The 14,980-nt window shown below is 42.3% G+C and overlaps 1 pseudogene across 1 annotated transcript; it reads left to right on the top strand.

Moving 5' to 3' along the window:
* Positions 1 to 83: 83 nt before the first annotated feature.
* Positions 84 to 13,704, top strand: LOC310999758 (neural cell adhesion molecule 1-like; annotated as a pseudogene). The gene is made up of 16 exons: positions 84 to 159; positions 739 to 939; positions 1,175 to 1,312; positions 1,926 to 2,069; positions 6,958 to 7,075; positions 7,208 to 7,362; positions 7,489 to 7,622; positions 7,849 to 7,981; positions 8,085 to 8,252; positions 8,389 to 8,508; positions 8,974 to 9,101; positions 9,185 to 9,353; positions 10,257 to 10,441; positions 10,562 to 10,643; positions 12,778 to 12,812; positions 13,680 to 13,704. The product of its transcript is annotated as a neural cell adhesion molecule 1-like (transcript).
* The last annotated feature ends 1,276 nt before the right edge of the window (positions 13,705 to 14,980 follow it).

Genomic DNA, 14,980 nt, shown 5'->3' with positions numbered 1-14,980 from the left:
ATAAACACACTGAGACTCAACAGAGAAACTACAGAGTTCAGATTTGAAGTTTTATGGGATTGGTAACCTGCTGCCAGGTGAACATGACGAACCAATCAGCTCTCCTGAAACTGGCTTCGCTGCTGCTGCTACTGCTGCTGCTGCAGATGGATGGCACAGGTAAGACTTGTAATGGTTTGTTTGATGACAAAAGAAAGCTACTAGTGTGAGCATGAAATAACTGAATAATTTGACTGTTTTGATGATGGACAGGATTTTATGAAATAAGTTAAAAGCATGATAAACAAGGAAATGATATTAACAAGATAAAAACCTGTCTGCTGTGGGAACTGTGAGATGTTGTTTTCCAGGTAGAAATGTGAGAAATAGTGTTGTAGCCTACTGTACATGTGTTTCAGCACATGGGCAAGTTTTTCTGTGACTGGCATCTCTGTCTCATGTGTTTTTTTTTTGTTTTGTTTTAATTTTTTAAAAAAAGGAGAAAGAGATACACAACACAACCTAAACTGCTCTCTTCCTCTAGATGCAAAGCTCCAGCTCATTACCACTACCCAAGATGTGCGTGTTGGAAGCCCGATCTTATTGTTGTGTAAAGGTGAGTCACTTCTGTTTCATTTGATATCTATTAAATCTATGTGATTAACACATGGCACTTTGAACAACTGTTTTAAAACAACAAGTCTTTACTTTTACATTCACTCTCTCCTTTCCTCCCTCTCTCATTCTCTCACGTCGTAGCTGGAGCAGATGGAACTATGACATGGCAGAAGGATGGTGAAGACATTAGTGATGAGGTCAATGTGTCAAAAATAGATGAGAAAACCTCTAAATTGACTATTGGGGCGGCCACATTAGAAGATGCCGGCATATACACCTGTACATGTGAAGACGACAGCACTGGCCGCGAAGAGCAGGCGGAAGTACATATGTATGTTTATGGTATGTGACAAGAGGCTGCATACACACTCACATACTCCATTAATCAGTCATATTGTTGGTGTTTTCATACCTCATTCGACATGAAGAAAATGTTCAGATTTTTTTTAAATTTAATTTTCATGATGTTTTTCACATGTTGATGTAAAACCTCACTCATGGTGATATAACTCCTTAGTTGCTTTATAGCAGTGAATGTAGATATCCCAGTCACTCTCATCCTACTTCTCTTCATCAGAGGGTCCATCATTTGGAGACACCAAAACCTACCATGAATTACTGGCGGGAACAAAGGCGACGGTGACATGCGTGGCGACAGGAAAGCCAGAGGTGGAAGTTCAGTGGTTTAGGGGCACCAAAGAAATCCCTTCTACTGGTAGGACCAACACCCAGGGCATTACAGAGGTTGTGAGGTCAAAGTGTGATTGTTGTGTGAATGACAATATTCATGACATTGACAAGTTCAGTGTGATCGATTTTAATTCAGAGATTGTTAGATAAGACCCCTCACGAAATATTGTCTCAGGAGTTTCATTGGTCTATAATGAACGAGGTAACTAACAGGATTAAGGTTTACACTAGGTAAAGGTTTGTCTGGTAATGAAAAATATACTGATACACAAAGGTGGTGTGTCCAGTTGTGTGTGATGTGGGAGTGAACATTTGACTTGGACCTTGAATATTGAGATTAGATTCATAATGTTGCTCCATATCTGCTGAACATGAAAAAGCACCTTTTGCAAAACAACTTTTATGTCCTCATAATGTCAAAATTGTGTTTAGTACTTGTTTCTTGGCCGAGTAATTTGCTTGATACGGTTTTGGGGGGAAAGTCAGCACTTGTCCTGATACATTCAATGCAAACCCACAATGAAAATAGACCTGAGGCCTCCTTTACAGTAACACAGGATGTTTATTATTCTGTTTTAGATTAAGTATTTATTGAGCTAAATACTTTGCTGTCCATGTGATGCTTTCTCTTACTTCAGAGGGAGAACGTGTGCGGCAGCTCTCTGACAACACACTGCATTTTGAAAAAGTGAACAGAGAGGATGCTGGACTGTATGTGTGCCAAGCCCACATCAAAGATAGGGCCATCTCTCAAGACCTCAAGGTTTCTGTTGTTGTCAATGGTGAGTAACTCAAATCCAGATTGTATTTGTAATATATGAAGTGGACGAAGCCATGTTTTGTCAGTCTACCGCTGTCTTTATTCTGTGGTCTCAACACCAGCACAGTTAAACAATACAATACAGCTACAGTGCCACCTATAGACCAAACTGAGTATTACACTTATGGTACTCCAATACACTACATCTCCTTTTTTCAAGATTGTTTTTTTTTTCTGTTTCTATGCAGAATATTGGCATAACAGTTATGAAACACATGTGATATATTGTCTCCAACCACGTTTAACAAAAGCACTGTAACAAACACACTGTAGTCCTGAATAGACTTAATTAACCAACCAAAATGCCATCTGATATTACTGATCAGATAAGTCTGCACATGTACATACACATCAGAAAACAATTGACTTAACTGAACTATATGAATTTCAGGTTTAACAAAACATGTACCTTAAAGTCATGACTGAAATGTAAAAGATTACACTCGGTACACAACAGCTCAATGTGTAACACTAACACCAACCACTGTGTGTATTATTATTATTATTAATTTTTTTTTCACAATTCTTTAATCAAACCTTGAACTAAACCCATAACAGTCCTTAAATCAGCCTGTTCTGGTTATACCAGATAACGCTGCGGCACTCTTACAGGCCTTCCACAGCGTGTTGTTGTCACAGGGCTGTTTGTACACACAGTATTGTCAGTCACCACTTTTGGACTCGGTGGTACAGTGGAACAGTCTGGAGTAGGACCAGGTGGATCAACACTTGGCAAAGTGTCTTGTTCCACATGACATGGGTACTCTGATGGAGTGTCAACAGTCCCTGGAAATGAAGTCTCTTTAGTTTTGAGCAAGTGTCTGCGATTCCTCCTGTACACTTGTCCACTTGGAGTTTTAACTATGTAGGATCTCGGCAGGTTGTGTTTCTTTATCACAGTGGCTGGTTCCCACTTGCTGCCTTGTCTGATCCTCACATTTTCACCATCTCGGAGATCAGACAGTGTCCTGGCGCCTTGGTCAAAGTATTGTTTCTGTCTCTGCTGTCTATTCACAAGGTCGCTCCTGGCATTTTTGTAGAGAGCCGGCTGCAACAATGTCTTTGTCACTGGTAACTTTGACTTGAGCCTTCTCCCCATGAGCATTTGAGCAGGTGAGAGACCAACCCCGCTCAGTGGTGTATTCCGGTACTCCAGCAGGGCGAAGTATGGGTCACCAGCGCTGTCCTGTGCTTTTCTCAGCAGGTTCTTGACCGTTTGGACAGCCCTCTCAACTTGCCCATTTGACTGCGGGAAAGTCGGACTGGAGGTGGTGTGTTTGAAACCCCACTCTGCGCTGAAGTCCACCATCTCCTGGCTCACCAGCTGTCTCCCATTGTCTGAGAATAACTCATCCGGCACACCATGCCTCGCAAATATAGACTTGAGTCCGATGATGATATGTTTGCTTGAGGTTCCATTCAGTTTGACAATCTCTGGAAACTTTGAAAAATAATCCACACACAGTAAAAACTCTGCATCATTGAAGTGAAACAAATCCACACCTATCTTTGACCATGCTCTCTCAGGCACTGGATGTGACATTAGTGGCTCTTTGGAATTATTGTTCTTGTGTGTGTTACATACAGCACAATGAGCCACAACTTCCTCTATCTGTTTGGCCATGCCCGGCCAGTACAGTACATCACGGGCTCTCTCCTTACACTTTACCATACCCATGTGTGACTCGTGGATTTTTCTGAGCATTTCACTTCTCAGTGTGTGTGGTACTACCAACCTTGAGTTCTTGAATATGAGTCCATCCACATAAGCCAGTTCTTCTCTAAATGTCCAGTACTGTTTGATTTTGTCTGGAAGTTGACTCTGTTTTTCTGGCCATCCTTTCTGAACTGCATTTGCGACCAGTCCCAACTCAACATCTTCTGCCGTTGCTTTTCTGAACTCCTGCAATTTTTCCTCTGTTACTGGGAGTTGGTGGTTGACACAGTTGACTTCCAGTTCTTCATCAAGGAGTTTCTCATTGTGTTCTTTCAGAAACACTCTGCTTAGAGCATCAGCGATATGCATCTCCTTGCCTGGTTTGTACTTGACCTCAAGACTGTACTTTTGTAGCCTCATGAGCATTCTTTGCAGTCTGGCTGGGGCGCTGAGGAGTGATTTTTTGAATATCACCTCCAGTGGCTTATGATCACTTTCTACATGGACATGTCGTCCATATAGATATTGATGGAACTTCTCGCAGCCGAACACTATTGCAAGCAATTCTTTCTCGATTTGGGCATAACGTTTTTGACAGTCAGTTAATGCCCTGGAGCCATATGCTACTGGCTGCCCTTCTTGAAGTAGCACTGCTCCTAGGCCCTCAGAGCTTGCATCAACAGATAATGTAACTGGCTTGTCGACATCATAATACTTGAGTACTGGTGCTTGGCTGACGAGAAGTTTTAGTTTGTCAAAACTTTGTTGTTGTTCTGTCCCCCAGTGCCATTCCACGTTTCCGTCCAGCTTCCTCAGAGGGGCACTTATGTCCGAGAGGTTGGGGATGAACTTAGAGAGGTATTGTAGTAACCCAGTGAACCTCTGGAGCGCGGCTTTATCCTCTGGTGCAGGCATGTCTTGAATGGCTCTGATCTTTTCAGGATCAGGCTTGAGTCCCTGCTCACTGAGTACATGTCCAATGTAAGTGATTTCAGTCATTCTTATCTTACACTTACTTCTGTTCAGTTTCAGATTAATGCTTCGGAGGCGTTCCAGCAGTTGCCTCAAACGACGGTCATGCTGCTCTATGCTCTCTCCCCACACTAGGATGTCATCTATAACATTGACTACACCCTCTAGCCCTTCTAGGTGTCTGGCTATGCACCTCTGGAACACTTCAGGTGCTGATGATATACCAAATGGAAGTCTTCTAAATCGATATCTTCCAAATGGTGTGTTGAATGTACACAGGTGAGAGCTTTCTTCGTCTAGCTGGATTTGCCAAAATCCATGATTTGCATCCAAAACTGAAAAGAATTTGGCTTTTGGCATTTCAGCTACCACTTCTTCTATTGTGCGCAGTGGGTGATGTTCTCGTTTAATGGCAGTATTCAGATCTTGTGGGTCAATGCAGATCCGAACTTTGTTAGGTTTTGTTACAGTCACCATACTATTTACCCAATCTGTGGGTTCTGTTTGTTTGGTTATCACACCTAAGCTTTCCATTCTTTTCAGCTCTGTTTCAATTTTGTCTTTCAGCGCGACAGGCACTCTCCTGGGTGCATGAACAACTGGAGTGACTTCTGGATCTGTCTTAATGTGGTATACTCCCGGTACGCAGCCTAATCCAGTGAATAGATCTTCAAATTCACCAAGAATGTCACTCTCTGTTTTAAGCACATGCAGTCTCTTGACAAGACCCATTTCCTCACATGACTCTCCTCCCAGAATTGCAGGTGCCTTGTTCTTTATTACTTCAAACTCAACATCATAGTTTTTATCTTTGTACTGACATGTCAACATGATTTTTCCTTTAGCTTGAATACGGTGGCCTGCATAAGCAACAAGCTTGGAGTGAGATTTGCTCACCTTTTTGTCCATTCTCAACTTTCTGAGGTCACTCATGGAAATGACGTTACAATCAGCTCCCGTATCCAGTCTGACTTTCAAAACGTTCTTGTTGACAATCAGATTTTCATGCCACTTTTCTTTCTTTGCATCCACAGTATTAATCTGCGAGACTGGGTGGTCATGTGTTTCTGCTTGGATTGAGCCAATAAAGAATTCTTGGTCATCTGCCTCTGCCTTGTTTATTTGTTGCACTTTATGGTTGTCTGTGTGTCTTCGTGAGTTGCACATTTTTGCATAATGATTTTTTCTATGGCAGGCTTTGCACACTTGTCCGTAGGCAGGGCACTTCCTCGGCTCATGCCTGTAGCCACATCTGGTGCAGTTTCCTTGATTTCTCATCTTTGTGCTCTGTGATGTAGCACCATTATCTTTCTTTTTATCATGTTGTTTTTGCTTGGTGACTTTATGAACAGGAATTTCAACCTCCTCATGTAGACTTTTGAGCTGACTCCGGCTTAACTCACTGGCTCTACAAATGTCTATTGCTTTGTGTAGCGTGAGGTCAGGTTCTCTCAGTAGTCGTCCTCTGACTTGATCATCCGTGATTCCACACACGATTCTATCCCGAATCAGTGAGTCGGTAAGATGCTCAAACTCACAATCTCTTGCTTTACTCTTTAAATCAGTCACATATGCATCAACAGTTTCTGATTTTCCTTGCACTCGTGTGAAGAACAGGTGTCTCAAATATGTCACATTTTTCCTTGGCTCACAATGTCGGCGGAACAGCTCTTTCAACACGTCGTAATCATCGACGTCCTCATCGAAGTCAAACGTGTTAAATACCTTAATTGCTTCGTCCCCGGCCACATGCAGGAACGTGGCTCTTTTCACTGCGTCGGACTTTTCACCAATTCCGCTGGCAACAAGGAAAAGTTCAAATCTCTGGATCCAGACCCTCCAATTTTCCGCTAGATTTCCTTCTAGACTTAGTGAGGTCGGCGGTTTCATCTGCTCCATTTTCTTCCTTTTTCTTTCTTTCAGGTTTCACTCTGACACCATGTAATATATGAAGTGGACGAAGCCATGTTTTGTCAGTCTACCGCTGTCTTTATTCTGTGGTCTCAACACCAGCACAGTTAAACAATACAATACAGCTACAGTGCCACCTATAGACCAAACTGAGTATTACACTTATGGTACTCCAATACACTACAGTATTGATGGATTATCTGTTTTTATTAAGGGATTAGTTCACTGATAGTACACTCCCTATGAATCAATCCTTCTGTTGTGTTGTGTTAACATATTTACATGTCAGTAAATCTGAATCCCCCTGCAGCTCCTCCGACAGTGAAGCTGAGGGAAGAGGTGAAAAAAGTGACTGCTGGATCAGAGAACAACGTTTCCTTGGTTTGTTCAGCTGATGGTCATCCACAACCCAACATCACCTGGACCTTGTAAGACCTGATTTTAAACACTGTGTTGATAATAAAGATGTTGGCGCTTCTCTCTCAAAGAAACAAAGAAGTTTACCCTTCTGTTTTGTCAGTGTTGTGCACCATCACTTGTCTTTTTCTTTCTGCTCTTAGGCCGGCGCCATTTGACCCTTCACGCCATCAGTACAACTCAGACCGCAGCGAGTTGATTATACACTCTGTCAACAAAGGCGATTATGGGGAATATGTCTGTACCGCCGCCAACAAGATATCTGAGGACAGTGCTACCATCATGCTTGATGTCTTTGGTTGGTTCAGCTTGATATCACTTTAAATTGCTCCTTCATCTTTTTGTACTATAGTGGACTTAGTTACTTTCCTTTGAATTTTGCTGAGGTGATTACTGCTAATATATCTGACATGTTTCATTTCAGAGATCCCACAGGTGTTTGTGTCGGCAGAGAAGCTAAATGTGTCAACGGGGCAGAGTGTATCTGTGTCCTGTAACGTCTCCGGCCATCCTCAGCCTGAGCTGTACTGGCTCAACAAGCACAATGGACACACAATGGTATGAGTGTTTGCATGGATGCGTACACACAGAAACTCATCTATACATATTCACCTTCAGGAACCAAGACTGAAAATGTAAATTCAAAATATTGCTTCTTTTTGCCTGTCATAGCTGAGGTGTTTGCGTTTACAACAAAACTCATTATACATTGACATGAGATGATGATAATGATGACAAAGATCTATATGTGCTGCATTTCTGATGTTTGATTTGTCTCTGTCAGGACTCTGCTGGTCGTGTCCATGTGACGGATGGTGTGTTGGTGATAGATGAAATAATGCCCTCTGATGGTGGACTGTATTCCTGCATGGCTGTTAGCACCAATAGAAATGCATCCAGAGATGTCGCCATCTACAGTAAGACTTCATGTCCACATTTGTATTTCATACATGTTCCTTTGATATTTTCTAACTTTAGTTTTTCCTTCTTCAATCCTCCTCCCTGCCATGTGACCCACAGCCAACCCTGGTCCACCGCACTACCTGACAGTCTCACCTGGACCGACGTCAGTCTTCTTCTCCCTCAAGGTCCCACCCGTCAGTGGGGGAACAGACATCACAAGTTTTGTCCTGCAGTGGAGACAAAGAGAGACAGACCGATGGGAGGAGGTCACAGTACCAGCTTCAGGTAGATCTTCTGCTCTTCATCGCAGCGTTGAGGTTGATGAAAAAAATCAGTTTATGGATTGTTGGTCCTTACACTGCTTAGATATCAAACTGTTAATACATCAGGTTATGTGTCTTTTGTATGTTTTATTGTGTAGATCCCCTTGCTATCACCGCCCTCAAGCCGTACACAGTCTACATGGTGCGTTTGGCTGCCTCGAATGAAGTAGGAGTGGGACAGTTCTCTAACACAAACACAGTTCGCACCCAGGGAATCCGTAAGTGTGTAAATTGCTTCCAAGTCATTAGCAACAAAGAGTGACGGCATTCTTTGAATTCACATTTTATCTAAGATGTAACAATATTTTCAGTACGTGCATGCATGTACACATTTGTGCATTTATACATCTGCATGAATGTTTAAAGATGTGTTGGTTTGGCATGTTCACCTCTGTATCTTTATTTCTGCTATCTCTGATTTTTATCGTTCATCTCTCATGCAATCGTCATCGTAACATTTCCATGACTTCATCATCTGCTGCCTGATGGTCACTGATGCTGCTGATGACACCTTGTAATCTACTCTCAATCAGGAGGTAACAGACATGAAATAACAAGTTGTCAAGCCTAGATAAGTCATTGTAGATAAATAATGATATTAGGTGTATTAATTTGTATTCATGATTAAGTTTAAATATTTAGTTCAAACCTGTGATCATCTTCTCCCTATTTCCTGCCTGTAGGTGAACCTGACAGTCCAGTTTTGTCGTCTTATAAGATAAAAATCGAGGGCAACACCTTTTATGCCCCTCTTAGTCAGTTGGATGACGGAGGAGTACCTCTGCTTCACTTCAAACTACGATACAAACAGGTAAGTAACTTTCTCTGCCCTTACGCTCTCACATGGAAAGAGGAAATACTCCCAACTCCCTCTTCTCTGCTCTCTTTAACCAGGACAAAGAGGGGGCTCAGTGGGATGAGATGCAGCTGCCGTCCGATGCTGATTCTGTCACCCTCAAAGACTTGCCCTATGGCTCCGACTATCAACTGGAAGTCATAGCTGTCAATTATAATGGTTCTTCTATCCCCGCCACGTTGAAATTCACCATCGCAGACCAACCTGGTACGTAGCCTCCAACGTCTGGCTGCCACCACATGCTTCAGTGGATCAACTAGAAAATGTGTCTCAGCTTCTAGTTTGCCATAAACAACTGAAAGGATTGATACAAAAGCTCTAATTTAGCTCTAATCTATTACTTACACATAAACAATATTTACTCTAAAAGGTACGTTGTGTAAGTTCTCCTGTTATCTATTCACGAAAATCGATTATTTCGTTCAAAAGTAGGCCTACGTTTTTCATTCATTAATAATTACCCCCATCAACAAACTGAAGTGTTCCGGCAAGCTTTGAATTTGCTGTTCATATCATTCATATATACATGGAGCGGGTAAGCTCGGTGGTGGCTGCCATGTGGTGTCGCCATGTTTTTACGTTCAGTGGCACCGTGACGGTAGGAAACCGCGGAAACTCACCGGAGACACCGGAGCTGTCGGCTCAGGTCGAGGTGGCATCTGTGAAAAGTCACCGCGGTAACGCAGTGAGGACTGTGAGGACTGCACAAGAATGCTGCATTCAGGTGCAGTCGGAAAAACGGGCATCGGTAACAAACCAGATGTCATTTTAGTCACAGAAGTCCAGTGAGAGAAAGCCGGTAAAACGTGGGTCAGGTCAACAATACGACATCGCCATGACAACATATTGTCACGTGTATTGTTTTGCCTCGTGCTGACGGGCCACTTGTTTACATAAAGGCTTGTTTAAGCCGCTACCTGCAGTGGCTGTTGTCCGTCTGCCATCTAACCGATTTCACGTGAATGCAGCATGAAAAATACGACTGAGTTGCTTGTGATCTACAACCGCACTGCTAGATGGGAGTAATTCTTACACAATATACCTTTAGTATTAAAGGGGTTTGTCATATATTCAGTTTGTTCATCTAGACTTTGTCATCTCTCCTCAAAGCGAGCTGCACCAAAGGCTGCATGTTTGGCATTATCATCGTGATCTTCGTGGTGGTGTTCTTGGTGGTAGATGCCACCTGCTGCTACAGAAATCGCTGCGGCCTTCTAATGTCCATCTGGGTGAAAATCTTTGGAGAAAGTTCCAGGCCTCAAAATGCTTGATGACGGAGTGGGAATGAATAATGGGTAAGTAAATGTGATGGTGAAAAACAGTGTTCCACGGCCTGTCAATGTGCACAAACCACTGTGAATGTCAGCAGATTGTCATCACTGTAATTTAAGCCCTGTCGTGTGCCCTGGCTGCAGAGATGTGACGCTGAAGGGTATATCCACTCCTAGAGGCAGTATGCAACAGACAGTCACTAAGGAGGGAGGGCAACTCAAAGAGGCAAGGCAAGGCAAATTTATTTGTATAGCCCGTTTTTACAAACAGTTTGTCTCAAAGGGCTTCACATAGCATCATAACTGTGCGTTCACACCAAAATGTGATGCAGGCGGCGGCTGGTGCAGAGAGATGGAGCTCCGGTGGATCTGTGGAAACACAGAGAGAGTGCGAGACACCAAGGCCAAACTACAAAGTGCAACAGATAATGATAATGACAGTTCAAAATGTGCGGACAGGAGAGGAGGAGAAAGAAGAGGGCTCTGTGTAACCAGATGTGTCCCCAGCAGTCTAAGCCTATACTGTAGCAGCGTAGCTATAAAATGGTTCAGAGCTACCTGAACCAGGTAACTAAAAGCCCTGTCATAAAGGAAGGTCTTAAGTCTAGACTTAAATGTAGTTAGAGTGTCTGCCTCTTTGACCCATGGAGAGAGCTGGTTCCACAGTAAAGGAGCCCGGTAACTGAAGGCTCTACCTCCCAGTCTGTTTTTAGAGATACTGGGAGTCACTAACAGACCTGCATTCTGGGAGCGGAGTGCTCAGGTAGGACAGTAACGGCTGAAATACACTGGGAACGGCCGCGACGCGAAACGTACGTCGCGCGACAGCCGCAGCAGCTCGCGCCCATTCAGTCAATGGAAGCTCCTCCACCCGCCATGTGAGCGACGCGCACTGCAGCGGCCGTCGCGCAGCGTTTCTCTTCTTTTTCGCGCCGAGTCTATTTTATTTCCTCGTCACGTGGCTACGCGGCCCTCCAACAGGTAGAAAACTACAGAGAACTGTGTATAAAACGAATATATTACGTTTAAAAGTGATTAAAATAAATGTCTCATGTACCAGAGGCAAAGCCAGTAGCAGTGCAACATTATGGGGTTTGTTTTTTTTACATTGTGGATCCATGATCGTGTTGATACCATTTAATATAGTCTGCACTTGCAAACCCTACATAGTCAGCAAATTACCTGTGAAAAGGTACTGTCAATCCATTTTAACAGGAAGGATGTAAAAATATGTTGAGATGGGAGCATGTAAAGAATGAAGAGAATTGGCCCTAAAACTGAACCCTGTGGTACGACATATGTAACTCTGCTGTACTCTGAATGGACAAATTGAAACATGTCAGATAAGAATGACTTAAACCATTTTAGGGCAGGTCCTTTAATCCCAATTTCATGGTCTAGTCTCTGTAGCAGGATGCTGTGGTCGATGGTGTCGAATGCAGCACTGAGGTCCAAAAGTACAAGTACAGAGACGAGACCTCTGTCTGAAGCTATAAGAAGATCATTAGAGACATTGACCAGTGCTGTTTCAGTGCTATGGTGTTCTCTGAATCCAGATTGGTAAGCTTCAAAGAGCTCGTTACTGTGCAGATGTTCATGTAGCTGCTCCAGGACAACCTTCTCGAGGATCTTGGAGATGTAGGGGAGGTTGAATAGGCCTATAGTTGGCTAATACATCTGGGTCAAGAGAAGGTTTTTTAAGTAAAGGGTTAATGACATCCACCTTAAAGGCCTGTAGCACGTAACCTGTGACTAGGGAAAGATTGATTTGGTTCAATATAGAAGTGTTAACTAAGGGGAAGACATCCTTAAGTAGTCTTGTCGGGATGGGATCCAGCAGACAAGTGGCTGACTTGGAGGAAGTAATTGCAGAAGTTAAAGGGATAGTTCACCCAAAATTCAAACTTCACTCATTATCTACTCACCCTCATGTCGACTAAGGGCTGGTAGAGGTTTCAGAGTCCTCCGTGCCTTCTCGGAGTTACAGCGGGGCTCGGCGCAGCACTGCATGTCCATATGACGGTTGCGAACAGAGTTCACTTTTCTTCGTCCAAAAAGACACACCAAAAGACATCCAACCTCCATAGTGCTCGTCTGTAATGTCCCTCTTGTATTGAAGCCCCAACATGAGAAATTGTTCTGAAAAAAATTAAATAAGTCTATGTTTTAAGCTTGTTTGTAGCGGAAGCTCCCAGCACTGCTCTTCCTGGTCCGTCCAAATCTCACGCGATTTGCATTGACACCCAGTTCACGGCTCCGCAAATCGCGCAAGATTCCAGCAGAGCAACACTGGGAGCTTCTACAGAGACGGAAATTTGAATTTTGGGTGAACTATCCCTTTAAGTCTGACAGGTCAAGAGGTCACCTGTGACAAAGCCCCCCTCACCAAACATGAGTATGTTCATTCACCTTCATACAGTCCATAGAAAAACATGATGTTATACAGCAGAGTGGAACTGAATCGTATGTAAAACTGTAACCACCTGCTGTCAGCTGCTTTGTTCATACTCAGTCACAGGAATGAGCAGCAGGTGTCTAAAAATGGCTAATGCCAGAGAATAATCAAAAATGCACAAAAAGATACTGCAAGATGTTTTCAATGAAAACCTGTGCGTTTTCTGAACATACAATCCAATTTTAAAATATGTACTGTATATATGTATGTGTATGTCCATAATACAGTACATTAGTTGCTGTTCTATTAATGCTTTGGCTTTGTCTTTACATTATGAATAGTAGGGAACCTACTTTTTATAGTATGCTCATTTATCTTGTAAATTATGCTCTAAGCTTGTGTTATAATCTTTTTTTCTTTTTTTTTTGATATGTTGCCTCTTTATGTTGCATTTTACAAACTTTGAAGTAGAGGTAGCTGTAGCCCAGTATCTCACTAATAAGTTATTTCTTTTTCCACAGGAAAACACAACCTGACAGAGAATTTCCCATTGAGGCGTGAGGCCAGAAACTGGTGGAAGGTGAAACATGAGAGTAAAAAAAACACATGACGGTGTTCTGTAAAAACAACAAGAGACTATCAACTATCAAACACCTGGTCACAATCTCCAGCTCAGACTACTCAGTGAGTTCTACATTGGATACATCTGCCACATGAAAGGTCAAATGTACTGACACGCTGTAAGAAACTGACTGATTCTGTCACAGTGGGGCAAAACCGGCCTTTTTCAAAACTGCAAGCTTTTGGAGTGAGACTGTAGGTCTACTCTGTGCTCAGCCTCTCCAGACAGCACTGTGCTCTCCTCAGGTGGACACAGGCCATCGGTGGGTGATGAGGTCATTATCTAGCTCAGTCTGCACTGATGTTGATTAACTGAGACAAAATCTCCTGTAATCTCGATGTCTGAGTTATAACAGGGTAAAATTATTGTCACTATTTAATTTTCAATATCTTTTTATCTATATAAAAAGATATTGAAAATACAGACACAAGGTTTTATTTCATTTTACTCTTTTTTCAACCATACGATGACTGTATTGTCTGATGCTACTTTTTAATGTTTGTATTAGCAATGTGTTTTTTAATAACTTTATCGTTATTATCATTTTATAATTATGAGTTTGACTGCTCCTCTAATGGTTGTGTAAACAATTGAACATCTTTTTGTAATTTCTATAACACTGTATTATGATACTGACCAATATTATGAACCTCATAAAGGCTGCCTATACTAACCTTTGTCATGGTCTGCGTCCTGGTGTCTTGTCTCAGTGTTATGTTCTCGGTGTAGTTATTTCCTGTATTATTTTGTAGCTAGTTCTTTTCCTGTGTGTCTCAGTCAGTGTTTCCCGTCCGTTTGATTACCTCATGTGTCTCACCTGTGTTTGATTGCACTACCTGTGTCTCGTTCCCTCGTGTACTGTATATAATCCCTAATAAGATAGTTATGTGATATAAGATAATTTCTACTAGCTACTGGAAAGCTACAGGCTGTCTCCAAACAATGCAACACCTATTGTGAAAAGCTAGTACATGTTAACTAGCATGATCAGAAAACATTCTATTTCTGGTCTCCCCAAACAGATAGAGAAGACCGTTGGCCACAGCAAGTGGGGCTTTTGAGATAGAAAGGCTAGCTTGGACTCAAATGAAAGCTTATGAATTAAGGAAAGTTTCTATATACATGTAAGGCATAGATATTCTCCATAAAGTGCTGAAAAATAATAATTTTCATGAGAATTTGTCAGGCAAACAGTAGCCTACTTTTTTTTTTTTGTCTTTTTTGGGATGTTGAGGGTGATATCTTAAAATTGAGTTGCAACAAACCCCAGAATCTTTTTTTCATGCCTCCCCCTATGTGTCAAGATACTCTCTGCCAAATTTTATAGTTGTATGACGCCATTGTAGTACCTAAATATTTGCATTTACATACATTTTCCAGCAAAATTACCCAAGAAAGGGGTTTTGGCCCCCTGTAGCTCCGTGTCTGTTTTCCCAAAAAATTGGATTTTGCCCTCTGGGTATATATAACTTGAGTTCTCATCTTTCTGTAGTGCAGGGTAACTGGTTGTAGGCCAGGGCTTCCACAACAACATAAATGAAATATA

This window comes from Trachurus trachurus (genome assembly GCF_905171665.1).
Source record: "Trachurus trachurus genome assembly, chromosome: 16".
NCBI lineage: Eukaryota > Metazoa > Chordata > Actinopteri > Carangiformes > Carangidae > Trachurus > Trachurus trachurus.
This window is presented reverse-complemented; position numbering and strand designations above follow the sequence as displayed.